Source organism: Salmo trutta, chromosome 19, assembly GCF_901001165.1.
Source record: "Salmo trutta chromosome 19, fSalTru1.1, whole genome shotgun sequence".
Lineage (NCBI taxonomy): Eukaryota > Metazoa > Chordata > Actinopteri > Salmoniformes > Salmonidae > Salmo > Salmo trutta.
The window spans coordinates 18,137,259-18,152,835 of NC_042975.1; the positions used below are offsets into that span (position 1 = coordinate 18,137,259).

At 43.3% G+C, this 15,577-nt stretch overlaps 1 long non-coding RNA gene and 3 other non-coding genes across 5 annotated transcripts; all 4 read left to right on the forward strand.

Annotated features, from left to right (window-relative positions):
- The first annotated feature begins 72 nt into the window (after positions 1-72).
- LOC115154076 (uncharacterized) lies at positions 73-5,217 on the forward strand. 2 transcript variants are annotated; one of them, XR_003867814.1, is made up of 9 exons: positions 73-187; positions 1,047-1,118; positions 1,486-1,545; positions 1,720-1,776; positions 2,126-2,180; positions 3,464-3,506; positions 3,901-3,970; positions 4,203-4,238; positions 4,512-5,217. It is a non-coding gene; the product is annotated as an uncharacterized LOC115154076 (long non-coding RNA). The 2 variants fall into 2 exon arrangements; XR_003867815.1 differs by having other exon boundaries at positions 1,502-1,545.
- Positions 1,922-2,055, forward strand: LOC115155121 (small nucleolar RNA SNORA18). Its single transcript, XR_003868014.1, has one exon. It is a non-coding gene; the product is annotated as a small nucleolar RNA SNORA18 (small nucleolar RNA).
- On the forward strand, positions 3,264-3,400 carry LOC115155119 (small nucleolar RNA SNORA8). Its single transcript, XR_003868012.1, has one exon. It is a non-coding gene; the product is annotated as a small nucleolar RNA SNORA8 (small nucleolar RNA).
- On the forward strand, positions 3,556-3,695 carry LOC115155120 (small nucleolar RNA SNORA8). The gene has a single exon (XR_003868013.1). It is a non-coding gene; the product is annotated as a small nucleolar RNA SNORA8 (small nucleolar RNA).
- Positions 5,218-15,577: the final 10,360 nt, after the last annotated feature.

A 15,577-nucleotide genomic window follows, 5' to 3' on the forward strand; every position in this document is an offset into this window, starting at 1 on the left:
TGCGGCAAAATATCCACGACTATGATTGGTTGTGGTGGTATGCCGTAAAGCGGTTTCTAACAGCGCTGTCTTATAAATACCCTTCCGTCTCCTTGAACGGTCTCATTTCGTCAGGCTTCAGGATCGGTTTGGTAAAATAGCAGGCTGATATGCTCAGTCGACGGTGCTGCTAAATGCACTAATGAAGGTACAATTGAATTACTGTGTAATATTTCATGTATTAATCCACGTTGTACATTCAATGTTTAGGAACTTATCGTCGTTTCTTTTTTTCTCTCTAAATATTTGTTATTTCTATTTTCTTAACTGCGTTGTTGGTTAGGGGCTTTTAAGTAAGCGTTTCACTGCTGTTTGTATTCGGCGCATGTGACAAATACAATTTTGAATAGTTGCGATATTGCTGCTTTGCCACGCGGTGTTGCAAATGGCTCGCTGACGTTAGCTCGGTAACGTTTGCAGAAGAGGCATCAAACTAACTACAAGTAGCTAGTTTTGTCATGGCTTGTCTATTGGCTAATATAACTTGCATATTGTGGTGGCAACTTATGGTGGTTTTGAGTAGACTGCTGTAGTTTCTAGTCTGTTAGCAGGCCATCTAATGTTAGCAAATAGGCCCGGAGATAACTGGCTAGCTAAATGCCATGTGCACCGCTACGTATGGAGTTTCCTAGATTCAATGGGTGAATTCCATCGATGTGACATGGCTATAGAACTGTCGGGTTTGCTTTCATCTTTACAGATTAATTGTATTGGTGACAATGAGGCCCGTAACATCCTCGCTAACCAGTCTTAACCTAGCTAGTTGACTAAATACAGGCTGAGGCTAGTTAATTAATCTGCTAGTTGACGTCAGTAATATTTATCTAGGACTAGTAAAGGTCTTTATCCAAACTAATGTAAACTATTGTTTGCGAATATAGCTAGTAACACTACCGTCAAATCCAATCTCAATTGTATTTTAAACAGATCTATGGGCATCTAACGTAATTTATTCTATGATTTTGCTACACATGCCTTATTCCCTCTATGATCCTTGATAATTGCAGGAAATGACAGGCCCAGCATTTGGCCATCTTGAGTTGAGCCAGAACTCCATGCACCAGAAGCTTTTCCATGTGGTAAGAAATGTCCTGTCTTGTCCATGTTTTTGTAAGCACAGCGCCAGTTGGGGCCTTGACATCGTGGGCCTTAGTGCTGGAGCAGTGCACATAGCAATCCATTCTCTTGCAACCCACTGCTGTGCTCACCTAGCAGCAGTGTTACTTATGAGAGTGGACATTTATTTATCTTTAACTAGGCAAGTCAGTTAAGAAACTATTTACAATGGTCTGCTAAAAGGCTTCCTACTTGGATGGAGGCTGGGACAAAAAGTAAGATGTATATGACCAACACTATGCAAAGAGACTTAAAATAGCATTGCAGCAACACATGACAACGCAATCAATTTGTAAATGTATTAATACAAAGTATTTGCTATTTATCCAGTGCCTTCATCTTTCAGAGAAGAGCTTAATATGAAGCTGTTTAATCCAAGCTCAAACTCAGGTATGTTTGAGAACCTTAAGCTTGATATATTAATGGAAGTAATGATGATTGGCTTAAATGTTCAACTGCTCTGAATTGTGATTACGGTATGCCTTTCTGAACAAACCAAGCATGTAAACGCTGTAAACCAATATTCATATGCATTGAATTCACTACTTTCCATTGCTTCAACAGTGAGTTGCCCTGAATACCCAAGAGTTCCTGAGCGTATGGTCATTGGCCTAGTGTCAAGTTAGTTTGTTTTTCCAAGATCTAATCTGAGTTAATTCAAAATAACCTTAACATGCACTTAGTTTTATAGTGGGTACTTTTCACCACTTGTAATGCCAGTTCACACTGTTATAATACTAATTGCGTCGTATTTAAAGCTTCCTGTACTGAGGCCTATCCCGACAGACTCCTCACTGTGGGCCCTAGTCGTTGGAAATGCCTCAAAGATCAAATTTGTGGTTTCGCTTTACCCACAGGGCTACTGCCATTAGCCCTGTGGGATATTACTACAGAACAAATACTCAAAATTGCAGCTCTGTTTTAAAGTGAAATTGTCTGTTTCTAATGACCTTCTGCTTGTCTCGTGTAGGTCTACCAAATGGCCACTAGGTGGCTCTCGTGCCCAGATGAACAACGGCCCTTCAGTGAGTATTATTGAGGGCTGACTATTTAGTTGACTGGTGGATCATTTTTAGTCTAGCAGGTGCCAAACATTTAATGGCATGTCTTAATTTGCACCTGTCTCAGTGGACTATTCCGTTACGGAGGCTGTGGGGATGGGACACCACTAGCCCACTTACTGTTAATTTCTAATCTGCAATGTCTGTTCGGTCACTGGAATTTCTGTTAATGCGTTCAATATTAGTCTTACACGGAACCGAAACCAGCTGCGTGTCATTGTGCATACATTTATTGTCTCCCTAAGCCTTGCTAATTTGAGAGGCAGGACTTGCAGCCCGATATGCGTCAAATAGAAAGGACTTCCATTTTAGCCCTTGTTGACGTGTGGGTGCAATAATTGAATAACAGGTGTCTTAAGTTATTTTGTGCTGTGAGCAGTGTGGTCAGGTTGTTTGTGGAGCGCACCACTTAGGCTGCACGTGTGAAAACAAACTTGTTTTCATTTTAGTTTAGGACAGCTTTAGTATGAACAAATGACTGACGGAGTACTGTTTAGTTATTTGATGACTGACGGAGTACTGTTTTGAAGCCTTCATCTTGGCACTCCACACTTGTGAAACTGTTTTGGAAGCTATAGACAATCCATTTCATTTTTAAATTTGAGTTTCCCGTGGGTTTGCTTAGACACCTTAATTCATACCTAAATTAAATTGTGAGCTAAATATGAAAAGGTATTTTCTGTTACTGTTCCCACTAATACTTGTGATTTTTGTCCTTAACATTTAATTGAAATACTGTAATTCCTATGGTGGGGTTGCCAATATGGTGACTGGTGGCCAATGCTTAGCAAAGTTAAATCAATGCTATGAACAATTTCAATTACCTTGAGTTGTAATCCTTTTAGACTTGTGGGCAGGGGTTAAAGTTCTGTCACAGGTGCTTTTCCGGTCTTTATTGTTCCGACTTGTAGTTTAATAAATTTACAATTGTCCTCTTTCCCTAAAAGCATGATAGTTATAACTTATCCTGTAGACCATCTGATCTGAGGAACTTAGGTTTCAGTCATGGGACTTTGTCTATCCCCAGGGATTAAAAACTATGATCAAAGCACTGCATGGTATCTGCAGCCAGCCGCTACTCCGGTTGGACTGTTCATTAGTCAGTGCAAGAGCAACTCGGCATATGGCATCGTTGGTCTCCATGTCTTTGTGTGTGGCGTCCTGGTATATCTGTCGAGACACTTACTTCTCAATAAGTTTCCATCATTGAACTTCTGGTATGCAAATTTAATCTTTTCTCTTGACAGGCCTGTTGTATCATGTGCCAAGGGCTGAGAGGTCATGATTTAAGTGAGTATTTGTGTAGTCTCTTGTGGTGCTAGCAGAGGGCCCATTGAGTAGCACTGTATGGTATCTGCAGCCAGCCTTCACCACGGGCTGTTCTGTTCATAACACAGTGCAAGATCAAATCTTCATATGGCATTGTTAGGCTCTGGGCTGGTCTGTGCCTGGCGCCCTGGTATTTGTGCTGAGACAACACTTTCCCTCTCCACAGGCTACTCCCTGACAATGATTCCCCAAATTGAGACTGTCAATGTATCAAAGTTATGTTTCTGGGCATTTAGAATATGGTCAAGTGTGTATTAAAGGCTACGAATACTGGCCATGAGGTGTGTGTGTGTGATAAATGCCCTGCTGGATTGTCTTCAAAGTATTGAGTAATTAAGTGTTGCCTTCACTTCAGGTACACCAGGACTGGTCTTTTGATGATATAGTACACCTGAACTTGGCTGAATGATTAATCTCCAGTGAAGGTAACTTCCTTTTGTCTACCTGGACTTTTTGGCTGTTATCAGTTTGGTCATATACCAAGGCTCTTGGGATATGCAGTTCCTGACTTGCTGTGGAATTGACCATAAAGTAAAACTTCCAGTGGGTTTCGCCAGCACCATGCTGGAGGTGCTCTATTGGAAACAGTGTGATAACAAAGGTAACTGAAGAGTTATTTGAATTTATTTGTATTTAACTAAATGAATTCTCTTTCAGGTTGCATGCCTGGCCTACTGAAATGACCAGAGCAAGGTGAGAAGCTACTCAGTGTGATGTGTGCCGGATCATTTTCAAAGGGGGCCTGTCAGGCATTCCCGCTGCTGGTCCTTCACGCAGTGATCCCACAACAGCGCCCCTGGTGACTCAATGCAGATCCTTTTTGCCATGGGTGGTCTGCAGTCTCCACAGGCCACATGACTCCTTACCCAATATTAATCAGCGCCTAGATCTATGCATTCTTAATAAGCAGGCATGAAGGAAGTTGCTTTTGGTTGAAGTTAATCCTAAATTCTCTCTAATCAACAGGTGATATGTTTCAGCCCTGTGTGCACCTATCAAGTTAAGAGGCGTTGGAAGAAATTAACAAGATTAATGTTTTCTCCAAGATTTAATTTAGAATGCATTTGTAGATGTAGCTCAAACTGACCTGTTGGACTTTCTGAAAATTTCAATAAAATATTTGGTAATTTTAGTACTTCCTACTCTCCTGGAGAGAAAGAAACATGTAAAGTGTTGGGTTCATGACCTGCAGTTGAAGATCATTGACTTTTCTCATATGTACAAAAAGCTTAGTTCTCCAATTGTGTGAACATCTGTTTACATCCCAGTTAGTACGCATTTCTCCTTTGCCAAGATAATCCAGACACTAGAGAAGTGAGGCATAACAAGGAACTGATTAAACAAATACAACTTGTGCTGGAGATTAAGCTTTTTGGGGGTGAAACTAATACTGATTGGCTTCTTGATGTGTACCCTGCCCAGTTGTGAAACCTCAAGCTGCTAGCTGAATTTATTTCATTGGGAAAACTTATTTCCAGTATAGATGCATGGCTGTTAGGGATGTTTTGGCGCTTCATTAAGCTCAGTTGGCTGCATATAATTGGCAGACCTCACACCTACCAAGAAGGTGACTTCAGGACTAAGTTTGTGTTTTCAATGTTTTGCATAACTTGTGGTTGTGCTTTATATATACACTGCTCAAAAAAAATAAAAGGAACACTAAAATAACACATCCCTAGATCTGAATGAGGTCTTAGATACTTCTTTCTTTACATAGTTGAATGTGCTGACACTCAAATAATCAATGGAAATCCAATTAATCAACCCATGGAGGTCTGGATTTGGCATCACACTCAAAATATAAGTGGAAAACCACACTACAGGCTGATCCAACTTTGTCGTGTCATTAAAACAAGTCAAAATGGGGCTGTGTGTGGCCTCCATGTGCCTGTATGGCCTCCCTACAACACCTGGGCATGCTCCTGATGAGGTGGCGGGGGATCTCCTCCCAGACCTGGACTAAAGCATCCGCCAACTCCTGGACAGTCTGGTGCAACGTGGCGTTGGTGGATGGAGCGCGACATGATGTCCCAGATGTGCTCAATTGGATTCAGGTCTGGGGAACGGGCGGGCCAGTCCATAGCATCAATGCCTTCCTCTTGCGGGAACTGCGGACACACTCCAGCCACATGAGGTCTAGCATTGTCTTGCATTAGGAGGAACCCAGGGCCAGCTGCACCAGCATATGGTCTCACAAGGGGTCTGAGGATCTCATCTCGGTACCTAATGGCAGTCAGGGTATCTGGTGAGCCCCCAAAGAAATGCCACACCATGACTGACCCACTGCCAAACCGGTCATGCTGGAGGATGTTGCAGGCAGCAGAACTTTCTCCACGGCGTCTCCAGACTCACGTCTGTCACGTGCTCAGTGTGAACCTGCTTTCATCTGTGAAGAGCACAGGTGTTCTCTGGCAAATGCCAAACGTCCTACACGGTGTTGGGCTGTAAGCACAACCCCCACCTGTGGACGTCGGGCCCTCATACCACCCTCATGGAGTCTGTTTCTGACCGTTTGAGCAGACACATGCACATTTGTGGCCTGCTGGAGGTTATTTTGCAGGGCTCTGGCAGTGCTCCTCCTTGCACAAAGGCGGAGGTAGCGGTCCTGCTGCTGGGTTGTTGCCCTCCTACGGCCTCCTCCACGTCTCCTGATGTACTGGCCTGTCTCCTGGTAGCTCCTCCATGCTCTGCAAACCTTCTTGCCACAGCTCGCATTGATGTGCCATCCTGGATGAGCTGCACTACCTGAGCCACTTGTGTGGGTTGTAGACTCCGTCTCATGCTACCACTAGAGTGAAAGCACCGCCAGCATTCAAAAGTGACCAAAACATCAGCCAGGAAGCATAGGAACTGAGAAGTGGTCTGTGGTCACCACCTGCAGAACCACTCCTTTATTGGGGGTGTCTTGCTAATTGCCTATAATTTCCACCTGTTGTCTATTCCATTTGCACACCAGCATGTGACATTTATTGTCAATCAGTGTTGCTTCCTAAGTGGACAGTTTGATTTCACAGAATTGTGATTGACTTGGAGTTACATTGTGTTGTTTAAGTGTTCCCTTTATTTTTTTGAGCAGTATATATACCCTGCAATGTTAACAGGCCTGGTGTTTACATGAGGCAGGGTGCTCTTCATGGGGAAGGTGACAATGAACTGACTCTTAAAGGTGGGTTAGGGCAGCACTCTGTCTACCTTGCATAATTTATTTTATTTCACCTTTATTTAACCAGGTAGGCAAGTTGAGAACAAGTTCTCATTTACAATTGCGACCTGGCCAAGATAAAGCAAAGCAGTTCGACAACATACAAAAACACAGAGTTACACATGGAGTAAAACAACATACAATCAATGATGCAGTAGAAAAAATAAGACTATATACAATGTGAGCAAATGATGTGAGATAAGGGAGGTAAAGGCAAAAAAATGCCATGGTGGCAAAGTAAATAAAGTATGGCAAGAAAAACACTGGAATGGTAGATTTGTAGTTTGAAGAAAGTTCAAAGTTCAAATATAAATAATATGGTGCAAAGGAGCAAAATAAATAAATACAGTAGGGGAAGAGGTAGTAGTTTGGGCTAAATTAAAGATGGGCTATGTACAGGTGCAGAGATCTGTGAGCTGCTCTGACAGCTGGTGCTTAAAGCTAGTGAGGGAGATAAGTGTTTCCAGTTTTAGAGATTTTTGTAGTTCGTTCCAGTCATTGGCAGCTGAGAACTGGAAGGAGAGACGACCAAAGGAGGAGTTGGCTTTAGGGGTGACCAGAGAGATATACCTGCTGGAGCGCGTGCTGCAGGTGGGTGCTGCTATGGTGACCAGTGAGCGGAGATAAGGGGGGACTTTACCTAGCAGGGTCTTGCAGATGACCTGGAGCCAATGTGTTTGGCGACGATTATGAAGTGAAGGCCAGCCAACGAGAGCATACAGGTCGCAGTGGTGGGTTGTATATGGGGCTTTGGTGAAAAAACGGATGGCACTGTGATAGACTGTATCCAGCTTGTTGAGTAGGGTATTGGAGGCTATTTTGTAAATGACATCGCCGAAGTCGAGGATTGGTAGGATGGTCAGTTTTACGAGGATATGTTTGGCAGCATGAGTGAAGGATGCTTTGTTGCGAAATAGGAAGCCAATTCTAGATTTCACTTTGGATTGGAGATGATTGATGTGAGTCTGGAAGGAGAGTTTACAGTCTAACCAGACACCTAGGTATTTGTAGTTGTCCACAAATTCTAAGTTAGAACCGTCCAGAGAAGTTATGCTGGATGGGCGGGCAGGTGCAGGCAGCGATCGGTTGAAGAGCATGCATTTAGTTTTACTTGTGTTTAGGAGCAGTTGGAGACCACGGAAGGAGAGTTGAATGGCATTGAAGCTCGTCTGGAGGGTTGTTAACACAGTGTCCAAAGAAGGGCCAGAAGTATACAGAATGGTGTCGTCTGCGTAGAGGTGGATCAGAGATTCACCAGCAGCAAGAGCGACATCATTTATGTATACAGAGAAAAGAGTTGGCCCAAGAATTGAACCCTGTGGTACCCCCATAGAGACTGCCAGAGGTCCAGACAGTAGGCCCTCCGATTTGACACACTGAACTCTGTCAGAGAAGTAGTTGGTGAACCAGGCGACGCAATCGTTTGAGAAACCAAGGCTACTAAGTCTGCCGATGAGGATGTGGTGATTAACAGAGTCAAAAGCTTTGGCCAGGTCAATGAATACGGCAGCACAGTATTGTTTCCTATCGATGGCGGTTACGATGTCGTTTAGGACCTTGAGCGTGGCTGAGGTGCACCCATGACCAGCTCTGAAACCAGATTGCATAGCGGAGAGGGTGCGGTGGGATTCGAAATAGTCGGTAATCTGTTTGTTGACTTGGCTTTCGAAGACCTTAGAAAGGCAGGGTAGGATGGATATAGGTCTGTAGCAATTTGGGTCAAGAGTGTCACCTCCTTTGAAGAGGGGGATGACAGCAGCTGCTTTCCAATCTATGGGAATCTCAGACGACACGAAAGAGAGGTTGAACAGGCTAGTAATAGGGGTTGCAATAATTTCGGCAGATAATTTTAGAAAGAAAGGGTCCAGATTGTCAAGCCCAGCTGATTTGTAGGGGTCCAGATTTTGCAGCTCTTTCAGAACATCAGCTGAATGGATTTGGGAGAAGGAGAAATGGGGGAGGCTTGGGCGAGTAGCTGTGGGGGGTGCAGTGCTGTTGAATGCAGTAGGGGTAGTTAGGTGGAAAGCATGGCCAGCCGTAGAAAAATGCTTATTGAAATTCTCAATTATAGTGGGCTTATCGGTGGTGACAGAGTTTCCTATCCTCAGTGCAGTGGGCAGTTGGGAGGAGGTGTTCTTATTCTCCATGGACTTTACAATGTCCCAGAACTTTTTAGAGTTGGAGTTGCACGAAGCAAATTTCTGTTTGAAAAAGCTAGCCTTGGCGTTTCTAACTGCCTGTGTGTATTGGTTTCTAACTTCCCTAAAAAGTTGCATATCGCGGGGGCAGTTCGATGCTAATGCAGAACGCCACAGGATATTTTTGTGTTGGTTAAGGGCAGACAGGTCTGGGGAGAACCAAGGGCTATATCTGTTCCTGGTTCTAAATTTCTTGAAAGGGGCATGCTTATTTAAGATGGAGAGGAAGGCATTTTTAAAAAATAACCAGGCATCCTCTACTGACGGGATGAGGTCAATATCCTTCCAGGATACCAGGGCCAGGTCGATTAGAAAGGCTTGCTCGTTGAAATGTTTCAGGGAGCGTTTGACAGTGATGAGTGGAGGTCGTTTGACCGCTGACCCATTACGGGTGCAGGCAATGAGGCAGTGATCGCTGAGATCTTGGTTGAAAACAGCAGAGGTGTAATTAGAGGGCACATTGGTTAGGATGATATCTATGAGGGTGCCAGTGTTTGCGGCTTTGGGGTTGTACCTGGTGGGTTCATTAATAATTTGTGTGAGATTGAGGGCATCAAGCTTGGATTGTAGAATGGCTGGGGTGTTAAGCATGTCCCAGTTTTTGTCGCCTAGTAGCACGAGCTCTGAAGATAGATGGGGGGCAATCAGTTCACATATGGTGTCCAGAGCACAGCTAGGGGCCAAGGGGGGTCTATAGCAGGCGGCAACGGTGAGAGACTTGTTTTTGGAGAGGTGGATTTTTAAAAGTAGAAGTTCAAATTGTTTGGGTACAGACCTGGATAGCAGGACAGAACTCTGCAAGCTATCTCTGCAGTAGATTGCAACACCGCCCCCTTTGGTCGTTCTATCTTGTCTGAAAACGTTGTAGTTAGGGATGAAGATTTCACAGTTTTTGGTGGACTTCCTAAGCCAAGATTCAGACACAGCTAGGACATCCGGGTTGGCAGAGTGTGCTAAAGCAGTGAATAAAACAAACTTAGGGAGGAGGCTTCTAATGTTAACATGCATGAAACCAAGGCTATTACAGTTACAGAAGTCATCAAAAGAGAGCGCCTGGGGAGTAGGTGTGGAGCCAGGCACTGCAGGGCCTGGATTCACCTCTACATCCCCAGCGGAGCAGAGAAGAATAAGTATGAGGGTACGGCTAAAAGCTATAAGAATTGGTCGTCTGTGACGTCCAGAATAGAGAGAAAAAGGAGCAGGTATCTGGGGGCGATAAAATAGATTAAGGTATAATGTACAGACAAAGGTATGGTGGGATGTGAGTACAGAGGAGGTAAACCTAGGCATTTAGTGATTATGAGAGAGATATTGTCTCTAGAAACATCATTGAAACCAGAAGATGTCATAGCATGTGTGGGTGGAGGAACTGAGAGGTTGGATAAGGTATAATGAGCAGGGCTAGAGGCTCTACAGTGAAATAAGCCAATAAACACAAACCAGAACAGCAATGGACAAGGCATATTGACATTAAGGAGAGGCATGCTTGGCCGAGTGATCAGAGGGTCCAGTGAGATTCAGACAGCTAGCCGGGCCATAGGTAGCAAGCTGGTGGGAGATGGGGGGGAGGTCTGTTTTTAGCCGCCTCGTGCGTTTCCGTCTGTGGGTTAGTGGGGTTCCGTGTGGAAGGGGGGACCTGTCCAAGTTGGCAAGATAGACATGGCCAAAGATCATTCCTGCTGCTGATGCATATTTTCACATGGGTCTGTGGTTGGGGGGGGGGGGGGGGGGGGGGTGTTGCTGCGATGTGGTTTGGGCCATACTGTTGGTACTCCAACACGGGTGGGTTTCAGGATGTCATGGGGGGTCACGAGATTCCCTTCTGTGAGCAGAGCCTACTACATTGTCTGTTTCCATGTATTTTGTTCTCGCTGTTTTGTGGTTAAATTTCACTGGGCACATGCATCTATAATGGGTGGTTTCTGAAGTTGATGTGAATGTGCGCCCGATGCATAGGCCCTGGCAATGGGCTTGAAGGTTATGGTGGGTTGTGAAGCAGCTAGTTGGCCAATTAGAAACCTGCTACACTGCTCAATGCACAAATGTGTGCTGATGTAATCAAAAAGCCAGACACTTTAAAGGTTCCTATAATCCTTGCACTACTTCCAGAACATACCGTCTCGCACTGGTCTCTAGGTTGGGCTTCGATGCATATGTACAGATAATTTATGGTGTTGCTTGTTAGAATAGATTAACCAAATTGTGTTTGGACACAGGCATAAATCTAGTAACTGTATTAGCACATGTATTTGCCCTGTTTCACTACATAATCCCTCCCTCGCATTAACAGCTGTTCAAAAAATCTGCTTGAGCTCTTCCCAATTTGTGTCTGGGCTCTCTGGTTCATACTTTTGATCTAATCTGTAGTGATGGAGTTTTTTTTAATGTCTTGTGCCTTATTCTTTTCCTCCCAAGGCTTGCAAAAGTAAGATCTCAGGAAATGTACCAACCAATGAGAGTAATCTCATTGAGGGTTTATGCTCTCATTAAATTGAGGATCAAACAGTATGGGGCTCGGTTTCTGTGCCAAGAACAGTATGTACAGATCCTGCTGTGAACTGCTGTCCACTCCTTCAGCCCTCTAATTTCCTGGTCGTGTCAATGTAGAAGGAAATCCATTAGAACTTAGATGTTCAGTGCTCTATTAATTAGCCTATTTCCCCTAGCATCAGTGGAGAATATCAAATCTAAGTTTGGAGTGCACTCGGGAAGTATTCAGACCCCTTCCATTTTTCCACATTTTAGCTTACAGCCTCATTCTAAAATTGATTAAATAAAAAATGCTCATCAAACAATACCCCATAATGACAAAGCGAAAAGTTGACCATTTTATAAATCTATAAAAAACATCCCTTATTTACATAGGTATTCAGACCCTTTGCTATGAGAGATGAAATTGAGCTCCGGTGTATCCTTTTTCCATTGATTATCCTTGAGATGTTTCTACAACTTGATTGGAGTCCACCTGTGGTAAATTCAATTGATTGGACATGATTTGGAAAGGCACACACCTGTCTATATAGGTTCCCACAGTTGACAGTGCATGTCAGCAAAAACCAAGCCATGAGGTCAAAGGAATTGTCTGTAGAGCGCCAAGACAGGATTGTGTCGAGGCAAAGATCTGGGGAAGGGTACCACAAAATGTCATAATTGAAGGTCCCCAAGAACACAGTGGCCTCCATCATTCTTAAATGGAAGAAGTTTGAAACCACCAAGACTCTTCCTAGAGCTGGCTGCCCGGCCAAACTGAGCAAGCAGGGGTTATCCTCTCTGGGGTATGTGGGATGCTAGCGCACACTATTCAACAGCCAGTGAAATAGAAGGGCGGCAAATTCAAAACAACAAAAATCTCATAATTCAAATTTCTCAAACATACAACTATTATATCACATTTTAAAGATACACTTCTCGTTAATCCAACCACATTGTCCGATTTCAAAAAGGCTTTACGGCGAAAGCATAACATTAGATTATGTTAGGACAGCGCCGAGACAAGAAAAATCACACAGCCATTTTCCAAGCAAGGAGAGGCGTCACAAAAACCAGAAATACAGCTAAAATGAATCACTAACCTTTGATGATCTTCATCAGATGGCACTCATAGGACTTCATGTTACACAATACATGTATGTTTTGCTCGATAAAGTTCATATTTATATCTAAAAAACCCATTTTACATTGGCGTGTAATGTTCAGAAATGTTTTGCCTCCCAAAATTTCCGGTGAATGAGCACATCAATTTACAGAAATACTCATCATAAACGTTGATAAAATATTCAACAGTTATTCAAAGAATTATAGATACACTTCTCCTTAATGCAACCGCTGTGTCAGATTTCAAAAAAGTTTTACGGCGAAAGCAAATTTTGCAATAGTCTGAGTACAGCGCTCAGATATCAAAACAAGCCATACAGATACCCGCCATTTTGGAGACAACAGAAATGACAAAAATTACATTATAAATATTCCCTTACCTTTGATGATCTTCATCAGAATGCACTCCCAGGCATCCCAGCTCCACAATAAATGTTTGTTTTGTTCGATGAAGTCCATCATTTATGTCCAAATACCACCTTCTTTCTGTTTGCGCGTTTAGTCCACTACTCCAAATGCAGGAAGCGTGAGCAAAATGTCACGACAAAAAGTCAAAAAAAGTTATATTTACGTTCGTAGAAACATGTCAAACGATGTATAGCATCAATCTTTAGGATGTTTTTATCATAAATCTTCAGTAATATTCCAACCGGACAATTCCAATGTCTTCAAAAAAGAAAAGGAACACAGCTAACTCTCACGTGAGCGCACGCCTCTGAGCTCATGTCATTTTCTCACTCATCTACTTCCAGGAGCTCTTGTTGTCTCCCTATTCACAGTAGAAGCATGTAACAACGTTCTAAAGACTGTTGACATCTAGTGGAAGCCTTAGGAAGTGGAAAATGAACCCTAAGTCACTGTGTACTGTACAGGCAATCACTTGAAAGATGACAAACCTCAGATTTCCACACTTCCTGGTTGGATTTTTCTCGGGTTTTTGCCTGCCATATGAGTTCTGTTATACTCAGACATCATTCAAACAGTTTTAAAAACGTGTTTTCTATCCAAATCTACTACTAATATGCATATCCTACCTTCTGAGCCTGAGTAGCAGGCAGTTTACTACGGGCACGCCTTTCATCCGGACGTCAAAATACTGCCCCTTACCCTAGAGAAGTTAAGGGCCTTGGTTAGGGAGGTGACCAAGGACCCAATGCTCACTCTGACAGAGCTCCTCTGTGGAAATGGGAGAACCTTCCAGAAAGACAACCATCTCTGCAGCACTTCACCAATCAGGCCTTTATGGTAACGTGGCCAGATGGAAACCACTCCTCAGTAAAAGGCACATAACAGCCCAGTTGGAGTTTGCCAAAAGTCACCTAAAGTACTCTCTCAGAAAATGGGAAACAAGATTATATAGTCTGATAAACCAAGACATAAATCTTTGGCCTGAATGTCAAGTGTCACGTCTGGAGGATACCTGGCATCATCCCTACGGCGAAGCATGGTGGTGGAAGCATCATGCTGTGGGAATGTTTATCAGCAGCAGGGACTGGGAGACTAATCAGGATTGAGGGAAAGATGAACTGAGCAAAATACAGAGAGATCCTTGATGAAAACCTGCTCCAGAGCACTCAATACCGCAGACTTGGGTGAGGTTCACCTTCAACAGGACAATGACCCTAAGCACACTGCCAAGAGAATGCAGGAGTGGCTTTGGGACAAGTCTCTGAATGTCCTTGAGTGGCCCAGCCAGAGCCCAGACTTGAACCCGATCAAAACATCTCTGGAGACCTGAAAAAAGCTGTGCAGCAACGCTCCCCATCCAACCTGACAGAGCTTGAGAGTATCTGCAGAGAAGAATGAGAGAAATTCCCCAAATATAGGTGTGCCAAGTTTGTATCGTCATACCCAAGAAGACTCGAGGCTGTAATCACTGCCAAAGGTGCTTCAACAAAGTACTAAGTAAAGGGTCTGAATATTTATGTAAATGTAATATGTCCTGGTGGAGCTTTTTATACATTTGCAAAAATAAAAACATAAAACTGTTTTTGCTTTGTCATTATGGGGTATTGCGTGTAGATTGATGCGGGAAAATGACAATTTAATCAATTTTAGATTAAGGCTGTAACGTGACAATGTGGAAAAAGTGAATACTTTTTAAATGCACTGTATCTGTCACGTGCCAAATACTACAGGTGTAGACTTTACCATGAAATGCTTCACATGTGCCGAATAAAACAGGTGTAGACTTTACTGTGAAATGCTTACTTACGAGCCCTTTCCCAACAATGCAGATTTAAAAAGTACAAAAATCAGCAATTAACTGTTCAGCAGTCTTATAACTTGGGTGTAGAAGCTGTTCAGTAGCCTTTTGGTCCCAGACTTGGCACTCCGGTATAGGATACGTACAGTATTGTTTTGAACTGTATAACATGGAGTGGGGAGGGGCTTAGCTTTTTTCTAAAGGGGAATATGAACTGCATGTTTATTTTCAGGACGCTCAATCTTGTTATCTGAGCTCAGGGAGGAGTAGGCCTAGATATGTTTTAAATATGGAAATGCATGCTCTTGCATTTTCACAAAAGTTAAAATTTCTATAGCATCACGTTTTAATCTGTACAGTATTTCAATGTGGTAAGTTTTATGCATCAGACCACCCTAGAAATTGTCCTAACAACCTGATGAACCTGCAGTTCAGTTCAAGCCTGAAGTTGCCAACTCAACAACTCCTTCAGACCCATATAAATCTACTTTCACTAGTCCATGTCAATCCAAGGAAAGGGGAGGTGGTGGAAATGGCACTAGAGAAACCTCAAGAATACAAAAAAACATCTGAAGGGAAATGTCCTTTGAACTGAACAATGTCATATTTTCCACACCCTCAACGGGGGCCTAGCTTTGCGAGATCAGAATGGCTGTAGGATCTTATCACTGCCACAGACAAAAAAAAGCTTGTTATTTTATGGCTCCAGTCAGCTAGGGCCTTAGTTATCACCAGTCATAGCCTGTGAATAATTAAACTCCCGTCTAGTTTTTATACTGAAGCATGGCCTAGTCTGGTCCGCGAGTGTAGGAGGGGTGATGGAGCTATTGAG